This window comes from Xyrauchen texanus, chromosome 19, assembly GCF_025860055.1.
Source record: "Xyrauchen texanus isolate HMW12.3.18 chromosome 19, RBS_HiC_50CHRs, whole genome shotgun sequence".
In the NCBI taxonomy this organism is placed as follows: Eukaryota; Metazoa; Chordata; class Actinopteri; order Cypriniformes; family Catostomidae; genus Xyrauchen; species Xyrauchen texanus.
Genome location: NC_068294.1, coordinates 16,799,310 through 16,823,604, shown reverse-complemented (window position 1 = coordinate 16,823,604; position 24,295 = coordinate 16,799,310).

Here is a 24,295-nt window from a genome sequence, read left to right as displayed (position 1 = left end):
TACAGTAAGAAAATAATTAATGTGGAGGTTTCTGCTGTATGCATTTATTCTTTTCTGCTTTTTCTGGTTATTTCAATGAAAATATATTTTTATAATGAAAAAAAAAGAAAAAAAACACAAGCCTGCAAGATTTATTTTTATTTTTTTAAATATCTTCCAGATTTATGATGACATTTTTGGATTTGATTGATATTAACTCTCTGTCTTTTGATTATTTGTCTGAGATTATTCAAGGATCTTTGTAACAATGTAATGAACAAGACATTAAGTCATTGCCTGTTTCTCAGTATAACTGCACCTCAGCTTTAATCTTCCTCACTAAATCTGTTATTAACGTCATTGCGGGGGAGACAGTGATGCAAAATTTCCACTAGATCCAGGGAACAACAATCATATTTCCCTCGATGTCTAAACATGTTACGGAATTGTTGTTTGTTCAACTTGGTTTAGCTGGAACAGCAGTGACTTATGTCTTAGTGAGGATGTTTAACTGTTACCAACCATAACCAATATCTGCTATTCACCACCTGTATATCTGTCATACACCTGCTAATTGAACATCAAATGGTTTCCTATTCTATTAGAGATCGGTTTGTTGCAGCTTATCTATACTTTTTAAAGCCCCTTTGGAACAATAGGTATTGTGAAAAGTGCTATATAAATCAACTGGATTTATTTGATTTGGATGTGTGCTTTGGATCATTATCATGCTGAAAGGTGAAAGATCTCTTAAGTTTCAGCTTTCTAGCAGATTCTGTGCCAAATATACATTTTACAATTTTGGGCAAAAAGTTCAATCTTGAACTCATTAGACCATAACACATTTTTCCACATAGTTTTGTGAGACTGGGTATAGGTTTTTGCCTGGCTTGGATTTTAAAATTTTTTTTTTTAAGTCTGGGCCTTGCCACCCTGCCCCATAGCCCAGACAGATGAAGAATATGGGAGATATTTGTCACATGTAGGGAGCAACATGTATTTGCCAGAAAGAGCTGTAGCTCCTTTAATGTTGCAGTAGGCCTCTTTACAGCCTCCCTGATATGTGCCATACTTTCTCCACTTGTTGATAACTGACTGTGTTCCATGGTAGATATAATGCCTTGGAAATTGTTTTGTAGCCTGTACTTGAGGGATACCTTTCAAAAAGAAGATCCTGTTGATGCTTTGAAAGCTCATTGTGGCCCATGGCACTTGTAGTAGCATGCAACCAAGAAGATGTCAGAAAAATACTACAAGAAAGCTGATATTTATTTAAGTTATTCAGAATCACTTCAGGTGAAGATAGGTTTGTGCTGTTTCACAGGATCTTGAAGATTGGTTGATTCTAAACATAGCCACATACCCAATTGTAAAAGGGTGTGCACACTTGTGCAGTTAAGTTATTCTAAGTTTTTTTCTTCTTCTCTGAATTGTTACTTTGGTTTTCAGTGTCATTTGCATAGGTTGTCATTTTTACATTAAAGTTGCAAAAAGTCTGATATGATATATGTTTGTTTATTTTTTTACATCACAAAATCCTGCTGTTTTAACAGGGTGTGTAGAATTTGTATATCCACTGTACACACCAATCTGCAGGGCTCTGAGCATCTCTAGGGCTTCCTGGTTTGCACTTCCTTCTGGCTACATGGTAACACAAACAGGTGTTCATGCCCTCAGGAAGTATTGGACCTAATAAGGTATAGACCAGCTAGCCTTGTATTTTTAATGAAATGTAAAGATTGCCTGTCTGGTTGGCACACTCACTGAAAGATTATGGATGTAATGGGATGCTGTTGTTTAAGCTCACAAGTCAGAGACACAGAAGGCATCAATGCATGAATTACCAAGACAAGAAGTGAATAAAAGATACATAGTTAATGTTACATTCCTTTAGCTTGGTTAATGAGTGGGATGAAGTGAATATATTGGAAAGTTGAATTTGGAGAGGCTTTGATAAAGGTACACTATAAGGTTTAATTAAAGCACATCTCTCACCTTGTTTAAATTTTAACTACCCAAATAAGTGAGTACTTCCAGTGTTCCTTTGAAATTGCCAGTGGGGCCAGATGTATTCTAAAAAAAATAGGCCTTTCGCAGTGTTTGAAATGCAAAATATGAATTAACAAGGCACCATTGAATCTGAAATGGGGGAAAATGTTCACTGTATTTTTTATGTAATACAGGCTCTCTCCAGTAGTAGGTCTTAATACAGTGCTGGGTTATTTTAAACCTGGAATTCTGCATTACAGTTTAAAATGTACAGAGGGAAGGTTGATAAATCAGATTGTCATTAAGTCTTTGTCTTAAATCAAAAAGAGTGGAGGTGGCGTATTGGGATAAAGCACATAACTGGTAATCAGAAGGTTGCTGGTTTGATCCCCACAGCCACCACCATTGTGTCCTTGAGCAAGGCACTGTACTCCAGGTTGCTCCAGGGGAATTGTCCCTGTAATAAGTGCACTGTAATTCGCTTTGGATAAAAGCGTCTGCCAGATGCATAAATGTAAATGTAATCTTTACCCATTAGCTTCTTTTCTTTTTTTAATAATTTTTTCATTCTTATACTGTAATTACTGTGTGTCATTTAAACAAATCAGTTTACAGTACTCATTTAACATGTATAACTCATTAAAGTACAGAAATCCTTTACCTGTAATGTCAAAATGATCCTTTTCTAGAGTGGAATGCTCAGTAGAATTATATCCATATCATTCCTGAGCTGCCGAATACTTAGTGGGTAAAGTAACTGTGAAGTATTACCTAGAAATATATAATCTTGGTCAAAATTCCATCCATTTTAATGAACCATTACTCACATTTGTACTTATTTGTACCACTGCCATTAAAATGCCATAACAATGACAAATGGTTGCAATCAAAGCAAATTTCCAATGCTTCATATTTGGCATGGGTTGAAAATTTGGAATAATATAATTTTTCACTTGATAAACAAAAATAAACACAGTATGTTCTATAAAGATGACAAGCAATTCTAAAAACAAAATTTATGTCTTGCTTTCAGCATCTTTTATATAGAGCAATAGACTAATATAAACAAGTAAACTGACAAGCACACTGACAAGCAGAAAAAGCTTGTTCTGCAACACAAAACAAAAAAAAAACTTTAACTGGTTCTACAGGTTCTAAAACATCCAAAGCTTTTAATTTAAATAACATTTTATAAAAGCAAATTATAATTAGTTGAGTCGAATAAAAGTTTGATGACAAGTGGAAACTTATACATGCCCAGTTGTAATTCACTAGATATTAGCCATAAATTATCATTTGAAAGATTTATAGTTACAATATAAATAACCACTAAAGCCTTGATTAGAAAGGAAATTCAGGGTAAGGTTGAAATAATGCAGCAATGATTGGAAACACTCATATAGACACTATAATAAATAAAAAAGCCATATATTGACTAAACTAAAATATTTATAATTCTCTTAATGCTCAATCTTACCTAACTTTGTATGTAAAAGAAGGAGATTTATGCTTATAAAAAATAGGTCATTTACAAACATTATTCACTGAGCTGTTGCTTTATTCTATTGGGCTCATAAAATTCTCAAGGACACAGGCAACCAGTGCTGTTTGAAAGTACAATAAAAAATTATGACGGGGAGGTGCTTGTATACACTGTTTTATCTGTTTTTCAGTAAATCTCTGTTTAATCAGCTCAGGAACAGCTCTGTTAATATTATATCACATATACTGTAGCTACTGTACACATGGTCGTGGGGAGAAGCGTTTTATAGAAATTGGTGAAAAAGACAATAAAGTTTTGACAATTAAATCCATTTCACTGCTGATAAATGGCAATTGATTTTTGTTTTACTTGTGCAAGTGCTGCTTTTTCACTTTGGGGTGAAAAAAAACACTATACAAACAATAAACTGGCATAGGCAGTTGTTTGTTAATATGATGTAATTAGACATTTTGTTAAACCTATTGTATAACAACGCTAAACAAATAGCCTTTTTATAACATTGTAAGTCTTGTACAAGCTTATTTTTCCTTTTCAGTTTTCCAAATACCAGGCACACTGTCATATAATTTCTTCTTAGATACATTAGCATAATATAGGAAGAAATTGGAGTACCACAGGTTAATAGTTTTTTTAATGTGTTTTCTCTGCAGGGTGTTTTCTGCAGAATAATAATATAGTCATGCACAGAACAAGGTGAGAGGCAAATCTGACAATTTTCTGAAGCCACCACAAAACAATTGTAATATTACAACTGTAAATATTTGGCTATAAGCAAGGTTGGGTACTAACGGAATACGTGTAACGGGAATACGTATTTAAAATACAAAATGTTAGTAACTGTATTCCACTACAGTTACAATTTAAATCTTTGATATTTAGAATAAAGTTACATTCAAAAAGTATTTTGATTACTTTTTATTGTAATTTGTTTCATTTAATATTTTGTCGTTTCTGATGGAAAACATTTATACATATAAATGATGTGATCCAAAGTGCATTTGAACAGCGGTGAAAAACTTTCTTATGATGTGTTACTACATTCATATGAGCAGACAGAGAAGTATGTTTGAAGAAAGTTTGGACCAGAAGAAATAGAAATAAACCTTGTGTAAATTGTCAGCTTTACGGTATGCTATTTCTAGCCATTTTACATGCACATGTTACCAGGCACGATCAGATATTTTTTATCAAGAAAATTCACGTTTGATCATAATTTCTTCTTTTCTAGTAAGACCTTTGATATTAGCGCAAAAATCATATTATTGGTTATAATTTTTTTCCTGTAAAAATATCAAACAATCCTTAAAACAAGATCAATAAGATTGATCTTGTTATAGAAACAACACTGCATAAGATATTTCGTTTTTTCAGAGAATGTATTTTGTCTTGCTGTACCGTCAGAGTTTTATAGTCTAAACAAGTGAAAAAAATCTACCAGTGCTGAACAAGTTATCCAAAGTATTTAGAATATGTAACTGACCTTGATTAATCTAATGAAATACGTTACAAATGACATTTTATAGCTTGTATTATGTAATCTTAGTGGAATACATTTAAAAAGTAACCCTCCCAACCCTGGATATAAGCATGATGATTTAGATATTTCAGAAATTTATACTTCTTCCTAGGTGCCATTTATTACTTAATATTTGTCTTTTGTTGTCTGTGTAGCAAAGACAAACCTCAATTTGATGATGCTAAATTAGTTGAGAAAAACGTCTCTGGTTACGTATTGTAACCCTTGTTCCCTGAAAAAAGCGGAACGAGATGCTCCGCTGAGAAAAGCGCTTTGGGAACAATCCTACATGTTTGTGATCACCCCGTCCATCAAGGCGTGGCAAGCCGAAATGGCGACTACGTAGACCCTGAGAGTGGCAGGGCATGTGTCTGCTGATAGTTTTTCCTGCAGAAAGTCCAGAACTGAAGCAATCTGGCAGTTAACTGGATCTGCATATGAACCTTTAGTAGAGGGAAACGCATACAGGCGCATTCTGGGCAATGTATGCGCCACTGTGTCCAGACCCAGTGGGGGCGCTGGGTGACTCAGGGAGAAGTAGAGGAGACATTGCGCTGTTCATAGAGGCAAAGAGGTCCTCTTCTGCCCTGTAAAATCTCAACCAGATTTGTTCCAAGTGGAGGGAGCCCTAGCACTTAAAATGGTCTCGATAACCTCAGGAGAAAGCCCTGTGTACCTCAGTTGGTACCCTTCAGGGGCCAAGCGTGAAAGGTTCCACAATTCGGGCTGGGCATGAAATATTGTCCCCTGTACCTGAGAAAGAAGGTCCTTCCTGTTCGGAATTGCCCAAGGCGAGCCGTCGAGGAGAGATATTAACCCCGAGAACCATACCCGGTTCAGCCAGCGCAAGAGGCAAGACCCTTGCTGGCAAACTCTGACCAAGACTCTTGGGAGCAGAGAAACCAGGTAAAAACACATACAGACGCATTTAGGGCCGTGTATGCACCAGGGGGGCTGGGTGACTCAGGGAGAAGTAGAGGAGACATTGCGCTGTTCATAGAGGTAAATAGGTCCTCTTCTGCCCTGGAAAATCTCACCCAGATTTATTCCACTACCTAGGGGTGGAGTTTCCACTCCCCTGTCTGTATTTTCTGTCTGGACATTAAATCTGCTCCCACATACGGGCATCCAGGGATATAAACTGCCCTGAGTGACAGGAGAATCTGACATGGCAGAGCGCGTGGCACATAACACATATTAGCCCTAGGGGACTGGCCCTTGGATGAAATACCCTGGCTTTTAGCCACAGCTGAAATGGTCTCATATGGAGAAAGGCCCAAAAGGATCACCGTGGACGCAGACGCTATGAGACCTAGTATTTGTTGATACTGATGAACAGTGCAACCTTGACCTAGCCTGAGTTTGCTCAGGGTGTTCTGAATGGACGTGATACGAGAGGGAGACAACTGTGCCCGCATCATGATCGAATTCCACATAACCCCCAGACAGGTGATTCCCTGGGTGGGAGAGAGAACACTCTTTGACGTTGAGTCTCAGACCCGGAGAAACCAGATGAGCTAAGACAATATTCCTGTGCTGAACTGCCAGTTCTTGGAACTGCGCTAAGATCAGCCAGTCATCTATGTAATTCAGAATGCAGATGCCCCGGAGTGGCGAAGGAGCCAATAATGCATCCATGCGTTTCATGAGCGTGCGGGTTAATAGGGCTAGGCCGAATAGAAGAACTCGATACTGGAAGGTTTCGCCCTGAAAGCGAACCTCAGGAACTTCCTATGCTATGGCGGAATTTCTATATGAAGATATGCGTCCATGAGATCGATGGTGACCAGCCAAACATGATGTTGGGCTTGTGACACAATCGTCTTGATAGTTAACATCTTGGACTTGAACACCCTAACTGGGCAGTTGAAGCTTTGAAGATCTAAGGTTGGACGCAACCCCCCACCCTTCTTGGGAACCAGGAAGTATTCGCTGTAATAACCTGACTCTTTCTCTGGAAGGGGAACATGTTCTATCGGAAAGACACGCAGGCTTGAGTGAAGTTTGAGATGCCATTTATTTGATAGATGTAAAACGGGAGGTTATGTCTCTCTCTTTGGCGTAGGCCCCGTCCGGCAGTCCGAGGTAGTTGTACCCGGAACCGTCATGTCCTGCCGGAGATAGGAGGCAGGGGCGAGGAGCCTACCCCCCTGCGGGACAGGGCTGAACTGGTGGTGATGGGGAGGTGGAGGTTGCAGTGTTAACACACTGAAACAGCAATATGATAGATTGTGAGCGAATTTATAAAGCATTGGCTTACATGCGATTGGCTAGAAGTTACGCAGCTAATGATGTGATGATGTGCACCTGCTGGTCTTCCCACAAGAACTACGCTCCACTTCCATTTCTATGGCCCTAGACCGAGAGATTTCACAGTTCTTTCTACAGTAGAAATGCATGCTCCGGTTTACGGTAGTGGGGACCACGCCGTTGAAACACGGAGGGAGGTGAGCAAATTTAATTCTGTAGCCCTTTTCTACTGTTCTTAGGATCCACATAGAAGTATCTGGTAGAAGTTTCCATGCTGCCAGGTATTCTGAGATGGTATTAATTTAAGACTTTCTGGTGAGGGGGTGTTGAGTGTTCCATGTCTTGGATTAAGGCAGGAAGCAACGGTACACCCAACTTGTTGGAAGCCTCTGTCACCCGAAACACAAAAGGTGGCGGGAGTGAAGAGGTTTCGTGAGGGCTGAAGTGGATGGTACACGCGCCACGTCCCGAGGGGAACTACCCTCACAAGGCTGGGTACAAGACCAACAGGGTTTCTTTTTTCTTCCTCACGACCCTGAGGTCCTGCTTGGGGGACTGCTGAGGGCGACGAGCCTGTCCCCAGTCTTTACGAGGGGGAGCACGACTCGCCACACTCTGTTTCTGAGCCTCCCTCCTAGCAGAGTCGGAGCGGGACTGGGTGGCCGATGGACCAGCCCCCTGAGTGCTGCGAGGAAAAAATTGCCCGAAGGCTTCCTCGTTGCTTTTCGCCTCCTGGAATTTGGAGATAACCATATTCATGGCATCTCCGAAGAGACCAGAAGGCGAAACCGGAGCATCGAGTAAGAAAACTCGTTAAATGTTAAGCCATAAATGCCTCTCCGTGCTGACTAAAGCGGATATAGACCGACCAATAGCACGGGCTGTCTGCTTGGTCGCACGGAGAGATAAATCTGTGGCCCGAAGAACTTCAGAAAAGGCTTCTTCATCAAGCATTGCACCCGCATTCAGGTCTTTCAGTAGGTTATCCTGGTAAGCCTGTAACACAGCCATGGTGTGCAGCACAGCACCAGCCTGACCTGCCGCTTGATAAGCCCTCCCCACTAGCATGGAGGTAGTCCTGCATGACTTAGTTTGGAGAGCGGGTTTCTTCAGTGATGATGCCGAACCCGGCGAGAGATAACCCGCAATTGTCTCTTCGACCGGCGGCATCATTGAATACCCTTGCGCCCCAGCACCCACGATAGTCGAATATAACTACGTCGAGGGCACGTAAACGCGAGAGGTATACGGCTTCCTCCACAAACGAGAAAGGTCGTCGTGGAGGTAATCAAAGAAGGGAAGAGACTGATGAGATATTCCCTTCCCCTGGCCACCAGACAGAAATCGTTTGGGGGTCTCTTGATCGCGTGGCCAGTCTAAATGGAGTCTAGCCACCGCACGAGTAACCACATCGAGTAACTCCTCCGAAGATTTTGAGTCGTGTTTGGAGTGCTCGGATGTGGGTAACTCAAAGTCCGCAGACTCAAGAGAATCAAGGTCCCCCTTATGAACTGAAGAGTCGCCGGAGCGCGCTTCAAGATCACAGGAAGGACCAGCCGGCTCTGGGGAGAGAGCGAGTGAAAGGGGCGGACCCGTCTCCTGCTCCTCAGCCAGTTCTATACAAGAGCCCCACAAACTAAGTGTGGGTGCCGGCTCTCGGAAGTAAGCAAGGCGAGCACGAAGCATTTTGACTGAAAGAAGGTCGCAGTGCGCGCACCCGACCTGCCCCAACGCGAGAGCAGCATGCTCTTCCCCCAAACAAACAAAACAAACACTGATGTGTGTCCCTGACAGTCATAGAATGTTGACAGGGAGAAACGCATCGTTTGCTTTGATTCTCCGACATTTTCTCCTTTTTCTTAATTTTTTTTTATTTTTTTATTTTTATATATATATATATATATATATATATATATATATATATATACACACACACACACACACACACACACACACACACACACACACACAAACACACACACACACAGGTGCTGGTCATATAATTAGAATATCATCAAAAAGTTTATTTATTTCAGTAATTCCATTCAAAAAGCGAAACTTGGAGAATGTATACACATTCATTCCACACAAACTGATATATTTCAAGTGTTCATTCCTTTTAATTGATTATTATTACTGACAACTAATGAAAAACCCCAAAATCAGTATCTCAGAAAATTTGAATATCGTGAAAAGGTTCAGTATTTAAGACACTCCACACTCTAATCAGCTAATTAAATCAAAACACCTGCAAAGGCCTTTAAATGGTCTCTCAGTCTAGTTCTGTAGGCTACACAATCATGGGGAAGACTGCTGACTTGACAGCTGTCCAAAAGACGACCATTGACACCTTGCACAAGGAGGGCAAGACACAAAAGGTCATTGCTAAAGAGGCTGGATGTTCATAGAGCTCTGTGTCCAAGCACATTAATAGAGAGGCGAAGGGAAGGAAAAGATGTGGTAGAAAAAAAGTGTACAAGCAATAGGGATAACCGCACCCTGGAGAGGATTGTGAAACAAAACCCAATCAAAAATGTGTGGGAGATTCACAAAGAGTGGACTGCAGCTAGAGTCAGTGCTTCAAGAACCACCGCGCACAGACGTATGCAAGACATGGGTTTCAGCTGTCGCATTCCTTGTGTCAAGCCACTCTTGAACAAAACACAGCATCAGAACACAAAAAGGACTGGACTGCTGCTGAGTGGTCCAAAGTTATGTTCTCTGATGAAAGTAAATTTTGCATTTCCTTTGGAAATCAAGGTCCCAGAGTCTGGAGGAAGAGAGGAGAGGCACAGAATCCACGTTGCTTGAAGTCCAGTGTAAAGTTTCCAAAGTCACTGATGGTTTGGGGTGCCATGTCATCTACTGGTGTTGGTCCACTGTGTTTTCTGAGGTCCAAGGTCAACCCAGCCGTCTACCAGGAAGTTTTAGAGCACTTCATGCTTCCTGCTGCTAACCAACTTTATGGAGATGCAGATTTCATTTTCCAATAGGACTTGGCACCTGCACACAGTGCCAAAGCTACCAGTACCTGGTTTAATGATCATGGTATCCCTGTTCTTAATTGGCCAGCAAACTCGCCTGACCTTAACCCTATAGAAAATCTATGGGGTATTGTGAAGAGGAAGATGCGATACGCCAGACCCAACAATGCAGAAGAGCTGAAGGCCACTATCACAAGCAACCTGGGCTTTCATAACACCCGAGCAGTGCCACAGACTGATCGACTCCATGCCACGCCGCATTGCTGCAGTAATTCAGGAAAAAGGAGCCTCAACTAAGTATTGAGTGCTGTACATGCTCATACTTTTCATGTTCATACTTTTCAGTTGGCCAACATTTCCTTTTTTTTGTATTAGTCTTAAGTAATATTCTAATTTTCAGAGATACTGAATTTATGATTTTCATTAGTTGTCAGTTTTAATCATCACAATTAAATTAAATAAACATTTGAAATATATCAGTCTGTGTGTAATGAATGAATATAATATCCAAGTTTAACTTTTTGAATGGAATTACTGAAATAAATCAACTTTTTGATGATATTCTAATTATATGACCAGCACCTGTGTGTGTGTATATATATATATATATATATATATATATATATACAGTATATATATATATCAATCAGAAAGAGAGAAAGGAGAAAAGGTTCAAATTCTAAATCCTAGCAGAAGAAAGAAAGTTTCTGACAGGCTTGTGAGACACACACACAGAGAATGCTCTGAAGAAAAGGATCTGACGACACGCTGGTGGCGCGTCCATTTATAGCCCGGTCAAAGGTGCATCTAATGATTACACCAACCGAGGCTATAAATTCCGGTCAGTGTTCATTGACGTGTTACACACATATTTCAGCTGGTCACAAACATGTAGGATTGTTCCCAAAGCGCTATTCTCAGTGCAGCATCCTAGTGAAGCTTTTTGTAAAGGGAACAACAAGTTGGTGTTACAGGTTATGTACAATTTGAAATATATTTTATTCATCATAGATGCATTTTGGAATTTATAAATGTTCCAAAGCCATTTGTATGTGTAGGTCCACTAATGACCAGTTCCCAATTTTATGTGTTGATAGTCCATTATGATAACTCTGTATGCAGAAAAGAAAAATAATAAAATACACTACTGTGTCGTTCATGATCCAATCCCTCAGTGATGTTTTTGTAATTGAAACTGAGACTAACCATTTGTTATGGTTTTGCCTTAGTCTCCAGCTTTGAACAGAGAAGTTAAAAGGAGGAGAGACATCAAGGATGTGTTAGACTAATTGGAATTCAAGGATGACATCTCCAATATCTTATGTAGCACTAAATCATAATGCAAAATCTCTCATGCTTTACTTAAAAGGTAGTTAAAAGTAATGAGAACCAGGGCTGTAACCACAATATGCTTTGAGGACAAGTGTGCCACCCCCCCACAATCAGACATGGCCAGATTGCCCCCGCCCCCAATAACTGATATCCTTGTTTTCAGTCAATTATGCACCGCTGTTGTTGCAGGAATAAAATAATGGTTTGAAAAAGTTACATTTTTACCATGCTCAGTAGTCTAACGCCACTCATCAATGTCATATGAGATAGCCAATCAAATCTATGAAGGCAGGACTGAAGTTTAAGACGCTGAGCGGGAAACTCGTGGATTATCCCAGTGCCATGCATTAGCAAGCAGTTAAGGTTAAGAGTGTTTGTGTCACGTGAGATTTAGGTGTCTAACTAAACAATATATTGACCACTGTTTTATGATTGAAATGTTGTACAGACTGAAAGTATTTTTCAAGGTTGCAAACAATTCACCATTTGGCAAAATTTGCCGTTTTAAATGTAAAATATTTCATGTACAGTGCGTGATTTGTATGTCATTCATAACTGTGAATGTGAAAACATTAATGGAGCAGTTTTCAGCAAATCAGGCTTAAGACATAGAGCGAATGTGTGAATAGTATAAAGGAATTTAATGAATGTGGTAAGCTGGTAGGCTTTTGAAGTAGCTTTTAAGAAAATTCTCTAAACCCGTCCGTGTAGTGCATGATCATCGAGTGAATATGTTCCACTCTACCACCCACCTGGACTACTTTTATAATAATTAAAAAAATATATATATTTGAACCTTGACAGCAGTGGTCAATATGAACTGTTTTTGTTTGGAAAAGAGCAGTGTTATGATTCTTGAAGAACATTTTGTGTTAAGATTCTACTGGGAGGAAAAACGATGAGGGACAACTTGAGGGAAGTAAATCATTTTGTGTATTTTCTTTTTGCAAGCCAGCTGACACAGTTATGTCATTTTAAAAATACATCAATGATGAAAAGTAACTCAAATTATATTCATCTTTTCTTTGAGACAACACAAAAAAGAAAGAAAAGATGTCTGAAACAGGCAAATTTCTAGAAATACAGACGCAGTGTTTGTCTTGTTTGACTGGGTGAACTTTAAAAATAAATGTATATTTTTAAACCAAAAAGTATGAAATGTTGGGCCTTTATCGCATTTCAAAAAAATCATTATTCAGAAAATCATTGCGTTTCAAAACAATAGTTTCATTCATTTATTTATTATTAAATATTCTTTGTGAAATTTTCTTTATGCAAGACTATCAACATTTATTAATTCTCAGATGATACAACATTTCTCCAGTGCATAAAAAAAACATTAAAAAGGGACTTAATGTACAAAAGCTGTATTTGATTTCCCTACATTTTAAAGCTTTCAAGTGTTGAAACATTTAACCTCACATTTCTCCTAAATCAATTCACTCCTGCGTAAGTCACTCTCTTTTTTGTTCTCTCAGCTTTTCCAGACACATACTATTCAAAAGCACCCTGTTAAAATCCTTATAGTAGAGAAAGTCAAGAGCCCAAAATACATATAGACATTAAAACCTACAAATTAAGAAAACATAAAGAGAAGAAACAGACATATATATTTTCTTTTCAGCAGAAGTCATATTTACCTTGATGACAAACAGTTCCTTTCAGCCAAAGACAATAATTTCCTGTAAACTTTCTGAAAAACCGGGAAGAATATGACTAAAGTGAACAGTAAATGGTCTGCACTTATATAGCGCCTTTTTAACCTTAACGGTATTCAAAGCACTTTACACTGTGACTCATTCACCCATTCACACACACATTCATACACCAATGGCGGCAGAGCTGCCATGCAAGGTGCTAGCCTGCCATTGGGAGCAACTTGGGGTTCAGTGTCTTGCCCATGGACACTTCGGCATGTGGAGTTGTGTGGGCCAGGATTTGAACCACCAACCCTGCAATTAGTAGCCAACGCACTCTACCAACTGAGCCACAGCCACCCATGCACGGGGCCGTATATGTTCTGGTTATTTTGACTATGATTTGATTCTCTCAGTTCATTATCAAGGTTGCATTTGAATGGAAGATAACCAAAAAGCATTGTGGACCATTCTAAATATTAAATTAAAAGCAGCATATATTTAATTTTATATTTAACGTCCTAAGAAAATGGGATGCCTTTTCCAACCATGCCACACTCACTTTCAACTTAACTTGTCATTGTCACAATGATGAGTCACAAATCCAAGTGCAAGTGAACAGTTTATTAAGGACTGACAGCACAGGGAAATACTACAACGGCCGCGAGCAGGCGGGCGCTCTAGAAGTGACACTCTCGAGAAAAGGTAAGCAGGCTGGAATATAGCGCGAACACAGGTCAGCGTCAGGAACCAAACTCCTAGTGGAGTCCTCAGTAGACTGGAGGTAAAGGGGAAATCGGGTTGCACCCGTAAGGAACTAGGACACAAGACTGGGTAACAAAGCACAAACATGAATAACGAACTGACACCATGCATGACAATTACCAGCTAGATAAAGGTAGCTAACAAGCAGTAGAGATTAGTAGCAGCTGACGGCAGTGGAGTAATCAGCTGGTGCTAAGCAACAAACGAGCACTACACACACACACCCACACACCTATAAACACACCAACAGATGACGGAATGAACACATGGATCGATGAACCGTGACAGTACCCCCTCCCCTAAGAGTGCCTCCTGGCACTCCCGGGAGAGCCTACCTGACGATTGTAATCCTCGATAAGGGAGTGATCCAGTATGTCCCTAGCAGGAACCCAACTCCTCTCCTCCGGACCGTAACCCTCCCAGTCCACCAAGTACTGGAATCCGCGTCCCCTCCGTCTAGAGCCCAGAATACGATTAACTGAATATGTAGGCTCCCCGTCTACGAGTCGCGGTGGTGGGGGAACCGGCATCGGCGGATTAAGGTTAGACCGAAAAACCGGTTTCAATTTGGAGACATGAAAGGCGGGGTGAATTCTCCTGTACGCTGGAGGAAGTTTGAGACGGACTGTCACCGGACTAATGATCTTGGTGACAGTGAACGGGCCGATAAATTTAGGAGCATGTTTATTAGACACGGAACGGAGCGGAATATTCTTAGTACAAAGCCACACCTTTTGACCCACAACGTACACGGGAGGCTTTGACCGATGGCGATTGGCCTTGGCCTTAGTGCACGCCCTCACCTGGTGCAGACTCTCGCGGGCTCTGGTCCATGTGCGGTGGCACCTCTGGACGAAGGCGTGAGCAGAGGGGACCGCGACTTCGGATTCCAGACTGGGAAAAATAGGTGGCTGGTACCCTCAAATGGAGATAGGCCCGTGGATGACACTGGAAACGAGTTATGTGCGTACTCCACCCATGAGAGCTTCTGGCTCCAGGAGGAAGGATTTTGAGAAAACAAACATCGCGTGGAAGACGTGGTTCACTGGCTCGAATGGTCTGCGCGACCGAGGCAGGTGGAGGTGTAGTTGCTTGACTTCGCACTGAAGTCGACTCGGTTCTCAGCTGTTGCAACTGAGTAGTTAACTCGGAGACCTGGGTTACCAGCGCCTGTATAGCGTGACCCGTGGCTACCGCCTGTTCCTCCTGTTGTTGCATACGAGCCTCACTCCTAGACAGAATCTCTGTCAATTCGGTCACACTTGCTGGATTTATTCCGGTCGGTTCATTCTGTCACAATGATGAGTCACAAATCCAAGTGCAAGTGAACAGTTTATTAAGGACTGACAGCACAGGGAAATACTACAACGGCCGCGAGCAGGCGGGCGCTCTAGAAGTGACACTCTCGAGAAAAGGTAAGCAGGCTGGAATATAGCGCGAACACAGGTCAGCGTCAGGAACCAAACTCCTAGAGGAGTCCTCAGTAGACTGGAGGTAAAGGGGAAATCGGGTTGCACCCGTAAGGAACTAGGACACAAGACTGGGTAACAAAGCACAAACATGAATAACGAACCGACACCATGCATGACAATTACCAGCTAGATAAAGGTAGCTAACAAGCAGTAATGATTAGTAGCAGCTGACGGCAGTGGAGTAATCAGCTGGTGCTAAGCAACAAACGAGCACTACACACACACACCCACACACCTATAAACACACCAACAGATGACGGAATGAACACATGGATCGATGAACCGTGACAGTCATGGTCACTTACTCAACACAGCAATATGTTTATCCAAAGCTAAATAAAAAAATTAAGCAAACATGACACATGCTTAACTGCATGGAAACAAACCTTCCTGTAGTTGCGATCTGCTTTTGCCGTCTGTCTCAAACCGTTTAATTGATTAGTATGCTTTTAATGATAATTTGTTGTAATTTTTAATCAATGTAAATTCAATATTTGTAAGGCAGCTTAAAAAGATTTCGGCTTCATCATACCACTTTGATGGAATGACCTTGTCCTTCCCAACACCATCAGTGAAGCTGACTCACTGTCTCTGTCTCTGTCTTCAAACAATGGCTAAAAACACATCTATTCCATGAGCACTTATCCAGTCACTATATATATATATATATATAAAATTCTTGTTGCGCTGTAATCTGTTTGAATGCTACTGTTCTGATGCTAGTGAAACTTTGTAATATGGCACTTTTCATACAGCTGAATTTGCTTATGTATTTACTTTAGATCGCTTAAGATTTGCTTTAAATACATTTTTTTGTAAGTTGCTTTGGATAAAAGCGTCTGCCAAATGAATAAATGAAAATGTAAAAAAATTAGCAATGAAAAAGGTAAACGTATGGGGAAAAAAAGAAAAAAGAAAATTAATGACATGTACATTACACAATGTACATATTGTAACATTTCCTTCATATTATTTTTACATTAGCATTCCTGTATTCCCTCCAGCTTTAATGAGATTGATTTTCTGCTGTCCATGTGTGTCATATACATAACAGTGCCTGGGTTCAATCAGAAAGAAAGCCCCAGGAATGAATCAAGCCCCTGTTGATGCAAAATGCAATCTTACAATATAATTTTATTCAGACACATCCAACATGAAGGGAGGGACTCGTGAAAATTTTATAAAGAATTGCATGTATGCCAGCTCATATGACAAAAATAAACACCTAATGCACACCTAATGTACAGTGCATCCGGAAAGTTTTCACAGCGCTTCACTTTTTCCACATTTTGTTATGTTACAGCCTTATTACAAAAATGATTACATTCATAATTTTCCTCAAAATTCTACAAACAATACCCCATAATGACAACATGAAAGAAGTTTGTTTGAAATCTTTGCAAATTTATAAAAAAAAAAAAGAAAAGAAAATCACATGTTCATAAGTATTCACAGCCTTTGCTCAATACTTTGTTGAAGCACCTTTGGCACCAATTACAGCCTCAAGTCTTTTTGAGTATGATGCTACAAGCTTGGCACACCTATTTTTGGGCAGTTTCTCCCATTCTTCTTTGCAGGACCTCTCAAGCTCCATTAAGTTGGATGGGGAGCATTGGTGCACAGCCATTTTCAGATCTCTCCAGAGATGTTCAATTGGGTTCAAGTCTGGGCTCTGGCTGGGCCACTCAAGGACATTCCCAGAGTTGTCCCATAGACATGCTTAGGGTTGTGCTTAGGGTTGTTGTCCTGTTGGAAGACAAACCTTCACCCCAGTCTGAGGTCCAGAGCACTCTGGAGCAGGTTTTCATCTAGGATGTCTCTGTACAGTATGTCTGTAAGTCTCTCTCCTAGTTCCTGCCACTGAAAAACATCCCCACAGCATGATGCTGCCACCACCATGCTTCACTCTAGGGATGGTATTGGCCAGGTGATGAGAGGTGCCTGGTTTCCTCCAGACATGATGCTTACCATTCAGTCCAAAGAATTCAATCTTTGTTTCATCAGACCAGATAATTTTGTTTCTCATAGTCAGAGTTCTTCAGGTGCCATTTGGCTAACTCCAGGCGGGCTGTCATGTGCCTTTTACGGAGGAGTGGCTTCCGTCTGGCCCCTCTACCATACAGGCCTGATTGGTGGAGTGCTGCAGAGATGGTTGTTCTTCTGGAAGGTTCTCCTCTCTCCACAGAGAAACGCTGGACCTCTGTCAGAGTGACCATTAGGTTCTCGGTCACCTCCCTGACTAAGGCCTTTCTCCCCTGATCGCTCAGTTTGGTGGGCAGCCAGATCTAGGAAGAGTTCTGGTGGTTCCAAACTTATTCCATTTATGGATGATGGAGGCCACTGTTCTCATTGGGACCTTCAATGCTGCAGACATTTTTCTGTACCCTTCCCCAGATCTTTGCCTCGATACAATCCTGTCTCGGAGGTCTACAGTCAATTCCTTGGACTTCATGGCTTGGCTCTGACATGCACTGTTAACTGGGGACCTTATATTGACAGGTGTGTGCCTTTCCAAATCATGCCCAATCAACTGAATTTACCACAAGTGAACTCAAATCAAGTTGTAGAAACATCTCAAGGATGATCAGTAGAAACAGGATGCACCTTAGCTCAATTTTGAGTGTCATGACAAAGGCTGTGTGTACTTATGTACATGTGATTTTTTTGTTGTTTTTTTTTAAATTTGCAAAGATTTCAAACAAACTTCTTTCACGTTGTCATTATTTGGGGTATTGTTTGTAGAATTTTGGAAAATAATGAATTTAATCCATTTTGGAGTAAGGCTGTAACATAACAAAATGTGGAAAAAGTGAAGCGCTGTGAATACTTTCTGGATGTCTTTTGCGTCATATAAAATATCCACAAAATAACGTGCTTCAATTCTCACAAGCTTGTTGCTAAGAGGGAGTTTTATGGCACTTAATGTGATGCTCTGCATATCATTGTAAATTTGTTCAGTTTTCTTGGATTGTATCCACAGTATGATCATGCCCTCATCAACGAATCAAAGAAGCCTCTGGAGGCTAATATCCATTTTTATAACATGTTGTCTTTCTTCTCCAATACTCTGCAGATAATCCTTTGGCAAACACTGCTAGAGAGTGACAATAAAGTTACTTTTGAGTAAACCATGAGATTGAAAATCATAATAGTACAGTTGATCAACTCATATTTTAAAATGAAAAGCTTTCTGGTCACGTGTTACATTTTTCTGACGTTAATATATTTGTCTTCAAGCTTAATATCCAGAGACAATTGTATGTAAGCCATTCAGAGGTTAATTCCCCCAAAAGTGTAAACATTGTAGCTCTATGAAACTATCAACACATTCTTCTCTTTGTGCCACATATAGGACTCATATAAGACTCATTTACCTTGTGCTATCTTATTTAGTTTATTATTTAAAATATCTGCATTTAGATCCACTCTCTCTCATCTCATCCCACCACAAGCGTTACACTTTGCTTGAGCATCATAACCAGCCTGGTACCAACATTGTCTCAACCAATGGTGTGAGGTTAGAGCAGTACTGGATCTGTTTGTTCAACCAATGGGAGGCTGGGGGAGTGTTTGGAAGCCTATTTCAAAACAGTAATTATTTTTTAATGTCTGCTTGGTAATTGTAATGGCAGAGAAATTACACACTTCACCTTTAGAGTGCCTATACACTAGTGCTTATTATGCTGCATCTGAGAGCCCTAGATTGCAATGGGGATTTTGTGCCACAAAGACAAACACAAAGGTTTGTGAAAGTGACACTTCATCATTGCAACCAAAAGTGACACAGTTCCACACCCTCAAACTGATTCTTACCCACTCATATCTGTCAAATGTCACATCAGAGTTTTCTCCAGTGTGTAAACACCCTTCAATACATTAAAAAGAGAGCGAGGTTGAAAGTAAACCAAGAAAGACCTACCAAGAGTATGACTTTCTCATTGAGCTAATATTATTTACCTAACAAGCACCCCTAACACTTTAGGCCACCTTGTGGGACAGTTGTTATCATGGTTTACTCATTTAGCATTATTGTGGCTTTGTTGGGGATAAACATGAGGGAGGTGATAGAGAAAATTGGATTTAAGAAAGTGGAGGGGATTTATTCAAGGTCTATTTCTGTAAAGCTTTTGGAAGTAGGATATATGTTACTCTATGGTCAGAATTAAATTGCAGCTGTCAGCAGTCACGCTATAAAACAAGTGCGCACAGCCCTCTTTTCTCTGACCTTGGAGAGAAAGGAGAGAATAAGACATGGGAGTAGGAGAACATTTATTCATTCTACTACAATACATTTTCTCCCATGCAATAAAACAGTGTATCTAGTCTCTTTTGTCTTCCTAATACAAGTAACAGCTTGTGACCACAAGTGGACTTATCTATTAGCAAAACTGCCTTCAGATTTTTAGCTTGCAAAACAAAAAAGAGCAAAAGACAGTGACACTAGGGTCTCGTTTCACACAACAAGCCCTCCTACACAGAAACACTGACACACACATGCATGCACACACACACACAAACACACTACTTACAACTGTCAACAGCTATGAAATAGCACACACTGCAACAAATACAAGGACAAGGCCCATGTGTCAACACACCCTAGCACATTAGTACAATACTTTTTTCATCTTGTCTGCAGACCACAAAATCTTTCAACTAATAACAGGGTGTGTCATACACATTATAAGTCTGTAAGATGTCAGGAGTCACAACAGATCAATCAGTCATAAAATATGACCTGTTAGGCAAGTGAAACTAGACATGACCATCAGTAAATATATATATGTGTTATTATCTTCTCTGAGTTCCACTCATAATGTTAGTAATATATAATAATTTCCACCATGTCTCTGGCCCTCTGTCTGAAACGCTTGATTTTAAGCTCTTTGGCCCTTTAAGACTTCAGTGTAAATGCCCAATGTTATTATTGGCTATCCAAATATGTACATGAAGGTGTCCTTTGTAAGTATCCTTTGATGTGGATGAATATCCCATGACAGGCTCATCTATCTCCTTTTCCCCAGAATCAGAATTAGAAAAAGCTTTATTGCCAAGTATGTTTTTTACGCATACAAGGAATTTGTTTTGGTGTTGTAGGTGCGTCACACATTCTCTAAATATAAAAAACATGTATTCAAATATAAGCAATATAAATATAAATATGTCCACACAGTATATATTAAAAGAAAGAATAAAAATAAAAGAGCAACAGAGTAAGTACAGTGGCATGTAGAGCCAGAGGTGGAGTGTGGAGAGTGTCAGGGTGGGTACCGGGCCTTGTTGATAAGGCAAGTGGCGGATGGGAAGAAACTCATTTGGTCTGAGTGTGGAGTGGTGGTGGTGTAGTGGTCTAAACCACAGTACTGGTAAACTGATAATCACAAGGTTGTTGGTTCGATCCCCACAGCCACCACCATTGTGTCCTTGAGCAAGGCACTTAACTCCAGGTTGCTCCGGAGGTATTGTCCCTGTAAGGAGGGCTCTGTAAGTTGCTTTGTATAAGAAGCGTCTGCCAAATGCATAAATGTAAATGAGTCGTTCATTCATTTGTCAAGTGACAGCCGTATACACTATGCACTCACACGCAAGAAACATTGATTAGTTCACCTCCTGAGTCTTTTTGTCTAAGTCATTTGTTTTTTTGTCACATGACCAAAAAAGTTAAAAGGGGAACTAATAATTTCTGTTTTCTGTACAGTGCCTATGCGGTTTTCCCATAACAAATGAACGGAGGTTGTGCAATGTACATGTGCGGCCAGCACAAAATGAACAAATCACTCTCTGAGATTACTCGTTCTTCTGAGACACATAAAATATTTGTTCAAAATGAACAACCAGTCACTAGAACATTACAAACTTTGAAATTTGAAATTCGGACAAAAATGTAAGATTATACATGCAGAAGAATTCCATCAACATGATTTGAAACATTACACACAGCCTTTCAGTTTGGAATGTTGCAACGTCATAAATTACCAGCCGTCAGCCGGAACCCCCACACAGTGAAACCAGGCTGTTCTATGTAAGGTTACAAGGACTATCAGATTTGCACAACTCTAAGATATTTCATCTTAATCTAGCCTTGCTAGATAATGCTGAAAATCACTTTGAAATGTGGTAACGTTTGTACCTGACAAATTAATGATTATAGACTGATGGACTGCTTTAAAACGTGTGTAGTGATGTGCAATCACCTATAATTGATAAATATAATCTTACAATTTGTATGATTCATCTAATTCTACTAAGAATGGTAACTATAAGACAAAACTCGATAAAATACAATGACGTGTAAAACCAATATGATTTTGTAACCAGGGATTTTCATGTTTTGTTACCTACACATATAAAATCCATAAAAAAAATTTCATGTTTGGTATGCAAGCGTTTGCTAGAGTATGCAGAGAAAGCTGATGACAACGAATATCATGTCTCTTGTACCATACTCAAGATATAAAAGCTCATAATGAAATATGCACTAGACAGCCTAGTTGACCATGTGACTCTGAAAAGTCACTTCTGATGGTCGCAGGACACCTTTGGGGATGCGGCCAATTTCAGTTCAAATATTTCCAAACAGGAAGAACACCCACTCTTCTACTCTTCTCCTCTTACCTCTTCATCCTCTTGTCTCTTCCGCTGACCTCTCTTCTGCCTGCATGTGCCCATGTGAGGTCCAAGGGAGCTCGGGACTCAACATCCCGAGAAAACTCATCACTCTCTACGGCCTCGCTTCAAAACTAATTCATACAGACAATAAACTTTGATCATACAGAGATCAAAACATCGATGGAAAAAACTTTCGACCAAGCGCAAAGAACCATCCAACACAAAGAATGCAAGGAAACACCACAAAGACAAGCAAGTACATCTCCAATATTGTGCTCAAAGTGCTGGTGTATTAATTAAATCATTTGGGTAATCCGATAGCAAATCGATGTAGACTCAAAGAAGGATAAATGGTTCTTAAAGTATTGTCAACAGACTCCGTAAAGTTCATTTTCACTGTATTGATCGTTTATTTCACATTCTGTCACTTTTCACCAACCTGTCTCATGTGTGTGTGTGTATATATATATATATATATATATATATATATACAGGCATTTTAACTGACCCCATCCACATCTCTAAATGATCTAAATGATATATAAATGATATATGAAGCATGGAATTTATGGAAAGGTATAAAACTATAGAAACACTATATCTTATGTTTATTGCAAAATATTCAGACATACACATATAAGCTATAAGTATTTTGAAAGTGTAGCGAGACAGACACTCGATTGCATCATTCGTAACATCATGAAAGTGTGCTGAGCTAATTTTCTTTGGTTGGTTTGTCACGACTCACTGATTGGTGAGTTTCCTCTTCAGGATTCACAGGTAGTGTAGTACTTCGCCAGGAAGTCCGGTATTAAACTAACACAGACTAATGGCTTAACAGAAGAATGTACCATCGATTAACAACCATGGAGCTCACGGCATCTCTATATTTAAATCTTTATGAGTTTGCGTTAAAACTCAATTCATCTACTGTAAAAAATAAAAATAAGAATAATAATGGAACATTTTTAATATTCACACTTTTTATTTAGTGAAACAATTTTGGTTTTGACACCTCAGTTAGTCTATTAATTGTTTTTTAAACGTGGTACATTCTTGACAGAAATTCAAAACAAATGTTTTGTGTGTGTATGTGTGTGTGTGTGTATTTTGACTGAGCTTTATTATTCCAGATTTCAACCATCAAGGTTGCAGGTAAATATGTTATTGGTCCCACCATGCAATTTCCCCAACAGTGTGATGCTGAGGTAGCTTCTTCTATGCATAACTTTGTGGAAAATCCTTTTTTTAAAGTCTAACAAGCATTTACAATGCCAAGCTTACTGTCACTATTAGTTGAGTTACTGGCAAAGCTTAGACCACAGCATCTGGCACGCTTTACCCCCAAAATTACATTCATTTATGCATTTCAAAGGTGGGTTTGCTTACTGTTAATTTTTATGCCAGCCCCCCTGTGAAAGAATTCTGTATGCAGCAATGACATTTCAAAATAATAATACATCTTTCCAACCTCATAATCACTTACTAAACAGTTTCTTCTGTTTTCAGGAAACAGAGCCAAGCCCCCATTTATTCAGTGAATTGACAGAATGATTAACATATTAATCTGAATGAAAGTACCACCTGGATACTGAAACATCTGCAGCGAGTGAGCAGTAAATCGCTGGTACAGACGTGTCTTTTTACAGGGAAGGCTCCCGAGAGCAGCATCTCACAGAGTTTGATTCAAAAGGCCCAGTGGCTCTGAAAAACTCAATTTTCCTAATCACTGGTGCAGTTTCAGCCTGACTGCCTGCAATTCCCCTCAAATCACAAAGCAGCATTCAGCTCACTCTACAAAGGCAGCCAACACACAGGCAGATTCTTAGCACTAGAGAAACCAGCAGTCACACCTGATTCATATTTATCAGAAATATATGTTCATGCTACTGTGGAGTTTGTTCACACAAAGTAAACTTTGTACGTGTTATGACAGCTGAGGCTTTAATTAGACACTAACTAGCTATAGAGTTTAACCTTGGCTCACCCATTCCTGCTGTTCTATCTCTTACACTCGTCCATGGGCTTTGTTCCCCCCTTATTTAAACTGAAAACATCATAAAATGTGTGTGTCTATAAAGCACTGTGCACAGTTCTGTCTATCAATCTTATTTACTGAAGCTTGTAAAAAGCAATGGAGAATGACAATATTTACTGTGTACTGGAGTGCTTTTTTATGATCATATTTTATTTTTTTATTATTATAATTATTTTTTTGACAGAAAAGCTGAAAATTACAACTCTTAGTTATCTTTTCA